The sequence below is a fragment of the Corvus hawaiiensis genome, chromosome 9, assembly GCF_020740725.1.
Source record: "Corvus hawaiiensis isolate bCorHaw1 chromosome 9, bCorHaw1.pri.cur, whole genome shotgun sequence".
Classification (NCBI taxonomy): domain Eukaryota; kingdom Metazoa; phylum Chordata; class Aves; order Passeriformes; family Corvidae; genus Corvus; species Corvus hawaiiensis.
The window spans coordinates 28,103,366-28,116,430 of record NC_063221.1 but is presented as its reverse complement, the minus strand read 5'-3'; positions in this window follow the sequence as shown (position 1 = coordinate 28,116,430).

Genomic DNA, 13,065 nt, shown 5'->3' with positions numbered 1-13,065 from the left:
ATATGTCAAGGAAGACTCTTGCTAACTGTCATTTAGCAGGTTGTTAAAAAGTTTCAAAAATGAAATAAAAGTTAATCCAAGTTATGAGGTTTATTCTTTTGTCTGAATTTTTAACTATCTTTCCTATATGGAGCACAAGTAGAAAGCACAAAACACAGTCAAAGTAGTAACTTAGAGAATTTCATCCTGTGGCTCACAAGGTTGTTTTATGCAAAAAGCCATGTTGGTTTCAGTGGAAGAATTTGCACAGCCAGTACATGTAGGTGGCAGAATTTAGGCCCAAAGCTTTGGAATATTGATTACACTTACAGGTAGCTGCTTTGCAGGAAAATTTTCCTAGGAAGTGTGGCTGATATTTCGGTATGCCAGACTCTGCATTGAAAAGCAGTGAAGAAAGCTTCCTTTCATGGCATCGGAAGGTGCTGAAAAGATGATGGTAATTGAAACCATCATCACAAAAGGTATCCAGCCTTATGCAGATAGTCATGTCAATTTACTTTTGCTGTCAAAAGCTTGCTTTCAAAATAAGCCTTGACTTAGGATAGCATGTAAAATGACATTTTAGACTGAATTTTTAGGCAATAATCAAAGTCCTATTCCTCATTTGCAGTCAAAGTCATAGTACTTCAAAACATTAATTTAGTTTAGTGTTTCTTTCTTTTATGGGAATTTATAAAATATTATATAGGAAAAGCACAGCAATCAGGCTTAGCCCAGAATACAAGGAGCTTTTAGGTCCTCTAATGAGTTGTGTAAGAACAGTGTACTACAAAAAGGCCTGCATGTCATATATCTCTCCCTCATTGTAAAACATTGTTCTAAGCTTTTACTGCAGCCAAAACAACTTCATCTTTTTAATAAAAAAAAAAAGGTATCCAATTTCACTATGCTTGTGCAGGACAAATATGTTCTGAGTTCTTGAAATCACACTGCAGCACCAGTGAATTGAAAGAGTCAGGAGTGCAAGAGTATGGAAGGGACAGCATGAGCAAAGCCACTCTGATGCTCACTGGTGCCAAGTGATGCTTTCCCACACATCACGAAGTCTCAAAATAAAATACTATGTAAAATGTAAAAATCTCACCTTTTCTGGAAAAGTAAGCGCCATTCCATTCCCTTCCTCCCAGAGTTCCTGGAGGAGCGTGCTGTGTCCTCAGCATACAGCCCATGCCTGCCTTTCCCTCCCAGTGCTGAGCATCACTGGAGATGTGGAGCTGCCTTTGGCCTTTAGGCATTATTAGAGCACAAAAAGAGCACAAAAAGTTGCTTTACTCTCACAACACAGGAGAGCTGCCCAGCTTTAGGTAACGAAGCCACCTCAGTGTTAAACACTTCATGCTAAAGATGTCTCAGCTATCTGGGACACAGGGCAGAGAAGTGGCATAAAATAAACAGGATGTGTTTAGGGCTGTAAGACTCCAATTCTAGTAACCACCAAATAAAGAATAATTTTAGGGTTTGGGTTTGCATGTGTTTCCAGAAAATGTGAATTTCTGCCCATTTAGTTGTGATTTGTTCTGTTTTGACTTTCTTAAGATTAAGTGATGGAGGTCAGAGGTCAGCAGGTCAGAGTCTGAAGATACCCCCACACTATTTCACGAAAATGCTATTTCAGTCACTGCAGTGAACAGCCTTTTCTAGCAGTGCTGGATTCAAACACTCCATTCTTGTAACAGGCTAAATCCCACCATTAAGAGGTTTAGGCCAGCTATGACTGTCAAAAGCTGTCAATCACAAAGGCTCTTTCTCCACCATTCAGAGAATTAACAACAAATACACTTTTTGACATGCTAAATGAGATTTTGGGACACTTTACAAGACTTGGCTCAAAAGTGCTACCTCAAGAAATATAAAATGCCAGCAATGTTGACACTGTATGACAAATTATATGTTCCTTAATATACTGTGTCACTCCATTCAGTTTTATAATTGGCACTGACTGTAGCTGAAATCTGATCCAGAGTATACAGAATTAACTGGCATTTGTTTTGTCCCTCAGCATTTTCTAGACTATAGATCTTTGTAAATATTTACTTAACAGGGTGGCATACTAATTTTTCCCATAAAATATACATGTCCAGATTAATGGTATAATTATTTTTTTTCTGTCAGATGATGGGCTAGCTGTGTACAGCCAGCCCAGACTGCAAGTGATGCCTATAGAGTACAAGCAAAGACAAACCTATATAATAAAGATTTTTGTACCATTTGACTTCTGCCCACTTCATTAAAAACATTGAAATTACAGAGGTTAATAGCCAGCCCATACTTGCCCAGCAGAAAGACTTTCAGGGAACCACTGTTCCAGGGAGAAGCACCATCAGCATTAAGTCCAGGGTCACATCAATTAAACTCCTATTCAGCGTTCTGTTCTGGTGCCCTGGATATTGTTGTGTAATAGCTCTCATGGGCCTCTCCCTGTTATTTTGTCCAATTCCCACTGAAATAATTTCATCTTTTTGGCCTTGGTAGGATCCTGCCACCTAACACCATGTACCCTGGGGTCTCCTGACTTTTTGCAACTGAGTGTGTTTTGCATTTGCTGGCTCCGTGGTGATTAGGGTTCTGTAAGCCTCTGTTACATCCATTCCCACATCTCTGACAGCTCAAGTCCTAACCAGCTCAATCCCTCCTAGCATGGAAACACCTCCATTACACTGCCTGCCTCTGCCCTCTCTCTGGGTCAGCCTCAAGTGGATCAATCCCAGGAACTGCCCCGGCTCTCTCCAGCTCCCTGTGCTTCAGGAAGAGTTGCAAGGATGGGCAACAAAGTGCTGAAAATTCTCATGGATGTTGGGAGGACCTGAAGTCAGGACACCACCTCCTCACCCCACCCCCACTCCCTTTCCCCAAACAAAGCCACATCTGGACACAAATGACTCACTAATCCTATTAGAAAACAGCATTTCAGACCTGTGCTGTAGTCCAAGCTCCATCTGCATTCACAGCAATGTAATTCAGGAGTGACCCAGATTTAGAACAGATAAAACAGTGATGTAATGCTAATATGAGCTAAGAATTATATCCTCATATATATATATACACACAAATAATTAAATAAAATATATACATTTCTTAGAGAACATTGCAAACTCCAATAGCCTCTCAGTAGCAAAATCAAAGCATGTAGTTTGCACTTTTCTGGAACATTAGAACACCATTTCCTTCCTAGCAGAAGAAATTCAGACTATGGTTGGCTTTATTTTCCCCAGAGCTGGTCAGAGTCATTGTGGAGATTTCCAGAAGTTTTGGAAGTGCAGAGCTCTCCCTGGCACACCAACCAGGATCACTGCTCAACAGGTTTGTATTTGGACATTACTTTTAGAACCATTTCCAAGGATTTTTAACTGGGCCTGAGGATGTGCCAAACAAGTGAAACTTATTATAGACTCAAGCTCCTAGCATGAGAATTGTTTGAAAGGGAGAAAATCTGCACTGGTTTTAATTTACAAAGAACAGAAACAGCCTTTTGGTTTCATTTTGGTTGCAGATATTTTCAGGAATTAGAATTATTCATATATATATATATCTGACCTCTAAATGATGCTGGTCTTGTCGATGCAAATGTTTCTTAAATATCATTTTCTAAGCCAATGTCTGCTTACTTCCTCAACTCTTTCCCATGCAGTTATATTTGGTTCACACTTTTTGGTGCTGCCCAATGCAGTAACATTTTGGGCAGCAGCACACAGTGATCAGCAAAAAGGCAGGGATTATTCAGGCTGCATTATATGACACCCAGCATGTGCATCAAGCCACTTCCAGGACATCTAACCTGACATAAAAGAACCAGTGGAAAATTCCTGAGCTGTGCTGAATGCTCACCTCATTCCTACAGCCACACCATGCCATCACTATCTTTATTTATTCATTTTTTATCATAATCACTTGGGCCTCTGGGTAATTGGAACAATTAAGGTGATTAATTGCATGTTTGCAATAAAAACAGAAGACCAGGGAGGGTTACATTACAGGCTAAATATTTTCAGAAAACTCTATCAGCTGGTAGACATAACAAATGCGATCAGTTCAGTGCAACATGAAGCTGAGCACATTGTGCAAACTGGTTTGCTCTGGAACTCGAATCTCCTCAAAAGAAGCCAAAGTGTTTAAAAAAATAAACGAAGTCAGAGTGCACAGGGGGAAAAGAAATATTGACATGTGAGGCTGCTGTACTTCTAACATAAAGAAACATTGTTTTCCCTTCGGTCCTTTTATTGTCTAAATAGAAAGTGCAAAGAACTGGGAAAGCGCACAACAAGGCAGAGTGCACAAGTGAAGGTCAGGAGCTTGTGCTTGGAAGCAATGAGTTACACTGAAAGGAAAACTGGAAAAGCACACAGCGGGGTATCTACAGAACCAACACATTCCTCACTGACAGCAAGAGGGCAAACTAATCTGCTGCCACTACACTCAGACACCAAGGGCTTTGGAGAGGGAGGTTAAACACAAGAACAGAAGATACTCCCACTGAAAGTTTCATTTGTTGAATCCTCTCTTACAAATCTGGGCTCTCTTGTCTCCTCAACAAGATGCTACTGAAAGGCAGCTTCAACCCATGCCTCTTTCTGGATTTCTTTGCAACCACCTGGTCCCCAAAGATCCACTTGAACTAAATGGGGCGTGAATGCTTGCTTACACACACTGCCCAAAGGAGAAACAAGAGTCAAGAACAGGCATTGCCCATGCCTGCCATTAAAGCTGTGCCAGTATATGGCAAAATACCAAATTCCCTGTTCCAGAGGGAATCTCCCACAGCAGTGCCAGACATGGCTCAGCTATCACAATGTTGTTATCGTGGCCATCACCTTCCTGCCTGTCTCCTGAAGAATGTGACCACTGCCAGGGTTGTGCAGCTCAGGTGTGCCCTGCAGGAAGGTGCAGGGCCTACAAGCCAGGGGATGGCTGCACACTGAGGCAGGCAGAACCACGTCAGCTCAGCAGCCACAGCTCTGCCCATCACCCACAGAGAGATGCCTGCCCCATGCTCCAAACCAGTCTTGGACACCAGTGACTCTACAGGATCTGCTCCATGGTGCTCATCAGTTAAGAGTCTTATCTTTGGCTGAGCCTTCACCAGGCTCCTCTGTGAGGCGCACTATCAAATTTCTACATAAATAAAAAGCCAGCTTCTTATATTGCCCACACTCCCACATACCTGCCTGGTTACATGGAGAAAGTGAATAGTGAAAGGTTTTATGTTCCACTTGTATGATTGGACACTTTGTGCTTTAACACAAGCACAGGGTCATAGGTCAGGAACAAGGTGTTTTCTTTCCAGTCAGCATGAACCTGACATTTATTACATGAGGGTTTTGTTCTACTTGTTTTAAGTCAATTACATTTTAACTCAGTTCAACAATGCTGGAAAACCTGACAAAATATTCCAGAGTGTTTAATCAGCATGAATGGACAAACATCCAAAAGTTAAAAGAAGAGCATATTGCAATTTGTTCTTTACACCAATAGGTCTTTCTTTTTCCAGTCCCTGACAAGCATTTGTGTCTCTGGGACATCTGTCTTAAACATTTCTCTTTAGTTGGGAAAAGTCTTTTCAGAGAAATGCCAATGTTTCTTGTGATTAATTATTGAAGAAATTGACTTTTATTTTCAATTTTACTGTGGAATTTTTGTCAGGCTCATTAAACTGCCAAGTCCTCACATGTTTAAGAGAATAAGCCACATGAACGTGTAAAAGGAGTGGAGGGCAGTGGAAGAGAGCTACACATCAGCATTATTTCTGTACATACCCTTCAGAAGGGGCCTGTATTTTCCATATGTGTTTTAAGGTATCATCACATTCAAGTCAAAAAAACAAACAAGGCAAAATTAAAGGACTGGCTTCTCTGCAGTCAAATGTACATCTACTATCAATCCGAAACAGGTTAAACTCCAAATTTCTGAAGGCATTTTCTTGCATTCTCCCTGGGAGTCTCACTTCCTACACAAGGGTAAAGAGAGGTAAACTACATACTAAAGCTTTGAATTTCCTTAGCCACAGGTTGTTACTTTTCAACACAAATAAATCTGTAGATGGGAAGAAACATCCTTCTCTAGCTCAGACCAAACTTTGCATTCAAATATCCAGTTTGTTATGGGGATATTGACTTTGGTTTGCTCACTGCAGAAAGGGCAGAGAGTACCAAGAGAAACGCTTAGTCCTTTAATGTTTCAGCACTTAATTCACAGTTACAGAGAAAAGTGTTCTGAAGGCCATGGAGCTCTGGCTTCATGTAAAACCAAGGTCCAGAAAAATCAATATAATCAACAACAACCAATTCAGTCAGAACTTCTGCAAACATTAGAATCATTCATGAATATTTGATTAAAATGGTTATTTCTAAAAAATGCAAAGCCATTTCAATTCACTTCTCACTTATTATTCAGTACACTACTCCTAACACATTTTTATCTTGTAAAATGCTCCTCAGCAAGGAATAGAAAGCTAAAAATTCTGCTTTTCTGACAAGACAGTTTTGTAACCTGTAAAATATACAGTCTCTCTGTTTAATGGGTAGCATTCTAAAATAGTGAATAAAATTTGCTACTTGATGTTGCTCACGCGCACGTAAAATTAACCACCTGTTGGAAAAGATCTTATTTTCCCAATCAGGGCACTAAAACCAGCCTCTCAAACATGAACTTGATTATGTAAATATACACGGTGCCTATTCACGCAGGTAGTGTTACCTGAGGATACAGCACTTTGTGGAGAATTAAATTTAACTTTTGATGATCCAAAAATTATCCTTAGAGAAGATACCAATCTGGCCTCTTTATTTCCATCACTGCTCAGATTGAACAATTCTATCACCAGTCACTCAAAAACCTATAGATTATCCCCATTAAACACAGTTTAATTATTCTACTTGCTCAGCAACCTGGTCTAGTGGAAGATGTCTCTGCCCATGGCAGGCGGGTTGGACTAGATGACCTTTAAAAGGTCCCTTCCAACCCAAACCATTCTGTGATTCTGTGGCAAGATGCAGCTCACCCAAAGTCAGACACTTCTGACTGTATCAGTTCTGCATGTGTTCTCCAAACAGTGACTCATTCCTGCTCCTACTGAGAAACTGCCCCTCACCATCATCATGCAGGTGTGTTTTATGCTTTTAGCAAGGATTCTACTGAAAATGGTAAATTCTGCTTTGGAATTTCCATTTCAGAGTAACACTGCTGGGATATTCCAGCTAAACATCACACACTGTCGTTTGCCAGAGATATTTACAGTTTTGCTTTCGGGATCACATGTTGCTTTTCTCCCAGGGAACAAACATCTTGTAAGGCTCTGAGCCTGTGTTCTGGTTGTAGTTCAATGTATAGTTTTCCTTACATTTTTTGAGAGCTAGCCTATGTTTTTCTTGCCTCTTACTGCACATCTCTCCAAAAGGCACTGAACTCACTGGATGAAACACTGGCCCTCCAACCACAGTAATTTGCTTTGCAAGTTTCTGGTTTCTTCACCAAATTTATTCCTCTCAACTGCGGCTCTCATTTAGTCAAATGTAAAAGATTTGTGTTTGAGGGGAGAAAGTCTTGTGTCTGGTATGGATGAAGGCAATCTTCCAGAACTGCTGTGCTTGAATGTATCAGAAGACATAATGTAGGAAATCGCACTTGAAATACATTAAGTTGAGAAGTGAACTGTGGCCAATAGTAAATACATTTGTGTGACTGCTGCAAGGTCCCCATTAGCTCCTTGTAGACTCTGAGTCCTATTTTCTCTGGTTTTCCCTACTGGAGACCCTACTACACTGTGATACATTCTAGCTCTGTTTCTGCAAAGATTCTTCATTTCCTCATTCTCTCACTCAACTTTGACAACAGAATGCCTTTTTCTTGGAAGGGAGGTTTATACTCTAGGAGAAAAAAAAAAACTTTAAAACTGCCTTTAATTACAACCCGCTGCTCTAGAACACTAGCACAAAGGACACCATGCACAACAAGTCTGTACACAAGCTGTGCTTCCACAGGTTTATATAATTTAAACAGCTCTCAGACATCATTTTTCTGCAAACATTTCAAGTCCAAAAAGGTTAAGACCATTGATCTGACAAAACCAGGACAAGAAGAGAATTAACTGCCTGACTTTACTCAGTGGGACTGAGGTCAAGTATTGAACAAAGCTTTCCTGACTCAGCTTCAACTACTACAGCACCCTGCCTCATGAATCACCCACTAAGAGCTAGCTTATTTAACATCTACTTAGAATCTGTATGATTTAAACACTGTAATAATCACTAATCAATTTGACAAGCTTGAGCTTAGAGGGGGAAAGCCTGAAACTTGGTATAAAAATATCTTTGACCAATTCTTTTCCTACAGTTACACAAAGAAGGTAATTTCTTTATATTGCTATACAAATATATGTAACTCTCATGCAGAGAAGTCCTCAAAAACAGAGACTTGAACTGAAAGTAACACAATCACACTGAAACAAATGGACAGTCCTGAAGGCACAGCACTCTCCTCCTTACAGTGCCCTTTCTTACAGCACTGGATCCTTTCAGCAGGCAGATTGAAAATTGCTTACCCCAGAAGGCAAGTGCCTTCCTGAGCTTCCAGTCCTTTCTGTGGCTCTAAGAACAGTTTGGATTATCTACTGCATGAAACACACATTTCACAGAACCCACCTGCATGTTTTCTAGAGAAACTTGCTTGCTTGGTTTACACTTAAGAGAAAAGGAAAATTCACACCACCGTGTTGGCAATCTGTTCCCCTGGTTAACTCTCTTCCTCTAAAATTTTACTTTTGAACTTGGAAACTGGTGTCAACAAACCAAATTAGTTTAGCCAGTATGAAGCACTGTAAAGACATAAATTGGTCTGAAAGAGTCAGATTTCATTTGACCTTGAATCTTAGACTGAAGTTCAACATGAATCAGCACAAGTCTCATTAGGGTTAAATGTCCATTATTAGCTAACTTTAGGTCCACGGAATCCAAAGCCACAAATAATTGTGTTGAATTACTTAAAACATAAAGGTATTCTAGGTTAGGTTTTAAATGTTTTCCTTTGCTGTTTTTATGCTACAGGTGTGGTGTTTTCTGTATTAAGACTTCTCAAATTGTAGTAATAGTCTGAAAGCAAGAAGTTTTTAAATGGGCGTCAAATGCAAAGCTGTATCAAGCATGGGTAATATCTTTTGGGCTTGATTTATACTGTGAAAGTCCAATACCATAACTGCCTTCCAAAACTTGGTTTTAACTGTAGTTATCCCTCGCTGCCATCCTGCCACCAGCACTGGCTTGGCCTAGGTGCACCCCTTCCCTGGAGCACTGTCAGAGGGCTGTTTGCTCTGCGCTAGGTAACAAACACCAGTGTAACACGGAATAACCTTCTCCATGGAAATTCTCCCCTCAGAATCGCCAAGGCTGTAGAATCACAGAATATCCCGAGTTGGAAGGGGCCCACAAGGACCATGGAGTCCAGCTCTGAAGGCACTGGCCCATGCGGGGACAGACCCCAGAGTCTCGGTGCTGGCAGCACCGCGCTCTACAGCAGCTGAGCTGACAGAAGGGCAGGTGCTTGCCCAGCTGCGAACCAGCAACTCCACCTCAGCACGAAGCCATCGCTGCGCTCTACCCGAACCTCTGCCCACACTGAGGAATTGGGCACCATGTGTGACTACCGCGGCAGCAAAACTCCACGGGACTCACGACTCAACCCCCGAGCCTATACCTGTTTGCCCAGTGGCGTGAATGAACAGTCCATTGCCGCAGAGCAGGGGCGGGAGCCCGACACCCACGGGTAGCAGGGACAGGACCCGGAGAGGGGCCGTTCGCTCATGAGGTGAGCGCGCCATGGCTGAGGCCTCGCCAGCGCCCCCTAGCGGAGGGCCGGCCCTTTTCCCTCTCCGCCATGACTCGCTCCCCAAACTCCAAGGAAACGAATCGGTATTCTGATTTTCCATCTCCCTCCGCAGCGTTCCCTTGGAGTACGCCAGGTGATTTGCGTCTTAAGGTGAATATTGTTATTCCTCTTAATTTTTTTTTTTGGAGGGTTGGCTCTCTGATTCATTTGTTGCACTGGCCATGCAAAAATACCGTGAGGTGTTTTGAGGGAAAACAAAGCGCAGCTGCCGGCTGGGACAGCAAGGAAGGTGACCCAGGTTGGTGTGGGCTCTGTACATCCCTGAAACTCCACACCCTGAGATCTCCAGCCCTGTGTGTGCCTTTGGAGACAGGCAGGAAGGATTTGTAATCCCAGGATTGAGGAACATTGGGAAGCGAACAGCCATTTCACAACATGAGGGGGTACGTGAGGAAGGGGATGTAACAAATCAGCCATCTGCAGGTACACGAGGTTTTTGAATTTCTGGAATTTAAGTGTATATTTACTGTTGGAAGAACATGAGAAACAGTCGATTTGCACCTTGATCAAAAGAATACAATTCTTAATGAAAAACAGACTTTTGTGAAAAAAATGGTAAGGTTCTCCCAGGGAACTATGTATGTGACTGTTATTTAAACCACATTTTCTGGAAAAAAAGGGCAATTTTTTAAGAAGAAATGTTTCATATTTGCTGTAGCTTATGTGGCTTGGGCACTTTTGAATACTCTGTACCAGTAAGGTTATAAAACCCTGACAGTAATTAGTAAATGAAACCAGACATGCCTCCAGTGAAGGTGGTTGTGTAAAACAAAATAAACCTGTGTGAAATCACAACTAGATCTATAGGGGATGACCCTATGGAATCAGAAGCAAGGTCACCACTAATGTTGCCTGGCTGAGGACAATATCCAAAGAGCCAGCAAGAAGAAATGAGAAAAATGTTACCCATTGTAATTAAAAGTAATACCAAAATAAATCTGGTTTTTGTGGGGAATCTTTCAGAATTGTTGAAGCCAAGCTTACTTGTGTATAATAAGATGTACCTGTAAGGATATAGAAAAGTCAAATGCACAAGGTGGTTGTGTGGACATGTCACTGCCTGGGCATCTAGGGTGGATCTGGAGCTCTCCCTAGGCTGCAGTAAAACAGGCAGTCAGTCCTTCTCTGATTTCAGGAATACTTTCCACAAAGTCTCTCTTTACGTTTGGATTTCTCCCTCACATTCTGGCAAGCTAAGCAGAGACATAACTCTGTGACTAATGCTAATGTTGCAGTAGTAAAATACTGGGCAAAAAAATGGGAAAAGCAGACCCACTTGCCTATAAGAATGATTTAATTAAAGTTTTCACTGTTCTAAAATAGTTATGTTTCACATCATAAGGAATTTTTCTGTCTTGAAAACTATTTTCTTAAGGGGAAGGAGATTTTTCTTTGCAGCAAGCTGACTTTATTGGTAAGCAATTAAATATTTCTTTGGATTGCAGTTTAAAATTAACTACTCATTAATGTGGAAAAACCAGCTATAGTCTTGCTATGGATTCAGAGGTTTCCAAATGGGTGCATCTAATTCCAAGAAGAAAAAAACCTAGAAGGAGTATTATAATTACTGTCATATGAAAACCTGCTTCAGTCCAGATGTAGAAGCCGATAGCCTGAGAGTGTTAACATTGAGCAGTCTGCTGCAGGGAAGTGACAGATGAATCCTACATATGTTTGCAGAATGGACATATCATACTATCCTTGTAGAATCTCTTGGGTTTGTTTTCATTTTTTCAGAAGCTCCTACAAAAAAATATGCAGATCTTCAATAATCTGAGGGTTTTGAGTGTCACAGACACCTCTGTATAAAATCTGGATCCTAAACTTGCGTATCGAACCAATGCTGTCCACTCTCTACCCTCACAAGGAATTCCACTGAAAGTAAGGAAATTAGTGCTGGGAGTAAATGTTCAAGAACTGCCTCCTCATTCCAGGTTTTCTTCTTCAAGGAACAAACAAGAGCTTGTGGCTCTGTGATGACCCAGGGACTTGCAGCAAGGACAGAGAATTGACAGAAGGGTCAGGTGTTAGGAGTCCCAATCTTCAGAAGTTCGGCTCAAGGGAGTAAATCCTCAGAAATCTGAAAATAGTGATGATGACAACTGCATATATGCAGATTTCCTACTGCAACCAGTAGCAGCTTGCATGCAGAAAGATTTCAGAAGCAAAAGGAATCCTTTCCTTCACAAATTTTATTATTTCAACCAAAGTCTGTGTGGCTTCAGCCTTAATAAAAAACAAAAAAATTCTGGGATGATTTAGGCTGGAACAACCTCTGAGTGACTTGTCTAATCCAAATCATTCCATTTCAATCCAAACTGATTTCATTATCCCTAAGTCATTTATTTAAATAAATGGAGTCAGAAGAGATCACAGAGTTTAATTATTGGAAACACTGGTTGGCACTAAGTTTGGAATTAAAATTACTCACTTTGAAGTATGACAACACCAGTTGTCAAGGAATTTTTTTTCCTTGGTTAAAGAGGACAAGCTGAGCACAAAGTGGAAGAATGAAACCTTGAATTACCCACTTAAGATAGTTCATGCTGTCAGCTGGAGAGTTACCCACTTTCAATTCTCTTAGCAAATCATTTACTTTTCTAGGCAGGGATAGGTGCAAGAACATGGGGACAAGTTTCCTGAAATGTACAAGTCTGAAATGACACCACACGGAGTTTGACTGATGATATGATTAAGCATATTAAACAGGATTGGCCTGTTTACCTACAGCTGTAGGAAAACCAGTTGACTCTTTGCCCCTGGTCACCTTCTTGTCCTTCAGTGTATAAAGCAGCAAGGTTTGGTAATGGTTTTACAGCTACTCAGCCACACCTGACATGTTCTAAAACTGAGTCTCCTCCCCAGACTGAAGAATCTTATTTAAGATTCCCCCAGTGATCAACTTCTCCATCCTTTTAGTTTAGTTGACTTTCTCTGGCTCTTCCTTAAACTCACTACATCCCTCTGGAGATGCCCATTTATCTGCAGCAAAGCAGTGAGAGAGACCCTCCTGGAGTGCCAGACCATCCTTCAAACAGCCAAAGTAAAGGCTTTGGTTCACTTGATGATAGTTCAGAAAGATGGAGGAAAAGGAAAATAAGGAGTTTGGCTTGGCAATCTGGAAGCAGTCACCAGCCCAGTAGAACAGAGAGCAAACAGTGCTGTTTGTGCAGTATATCTACAGTGTGTTAG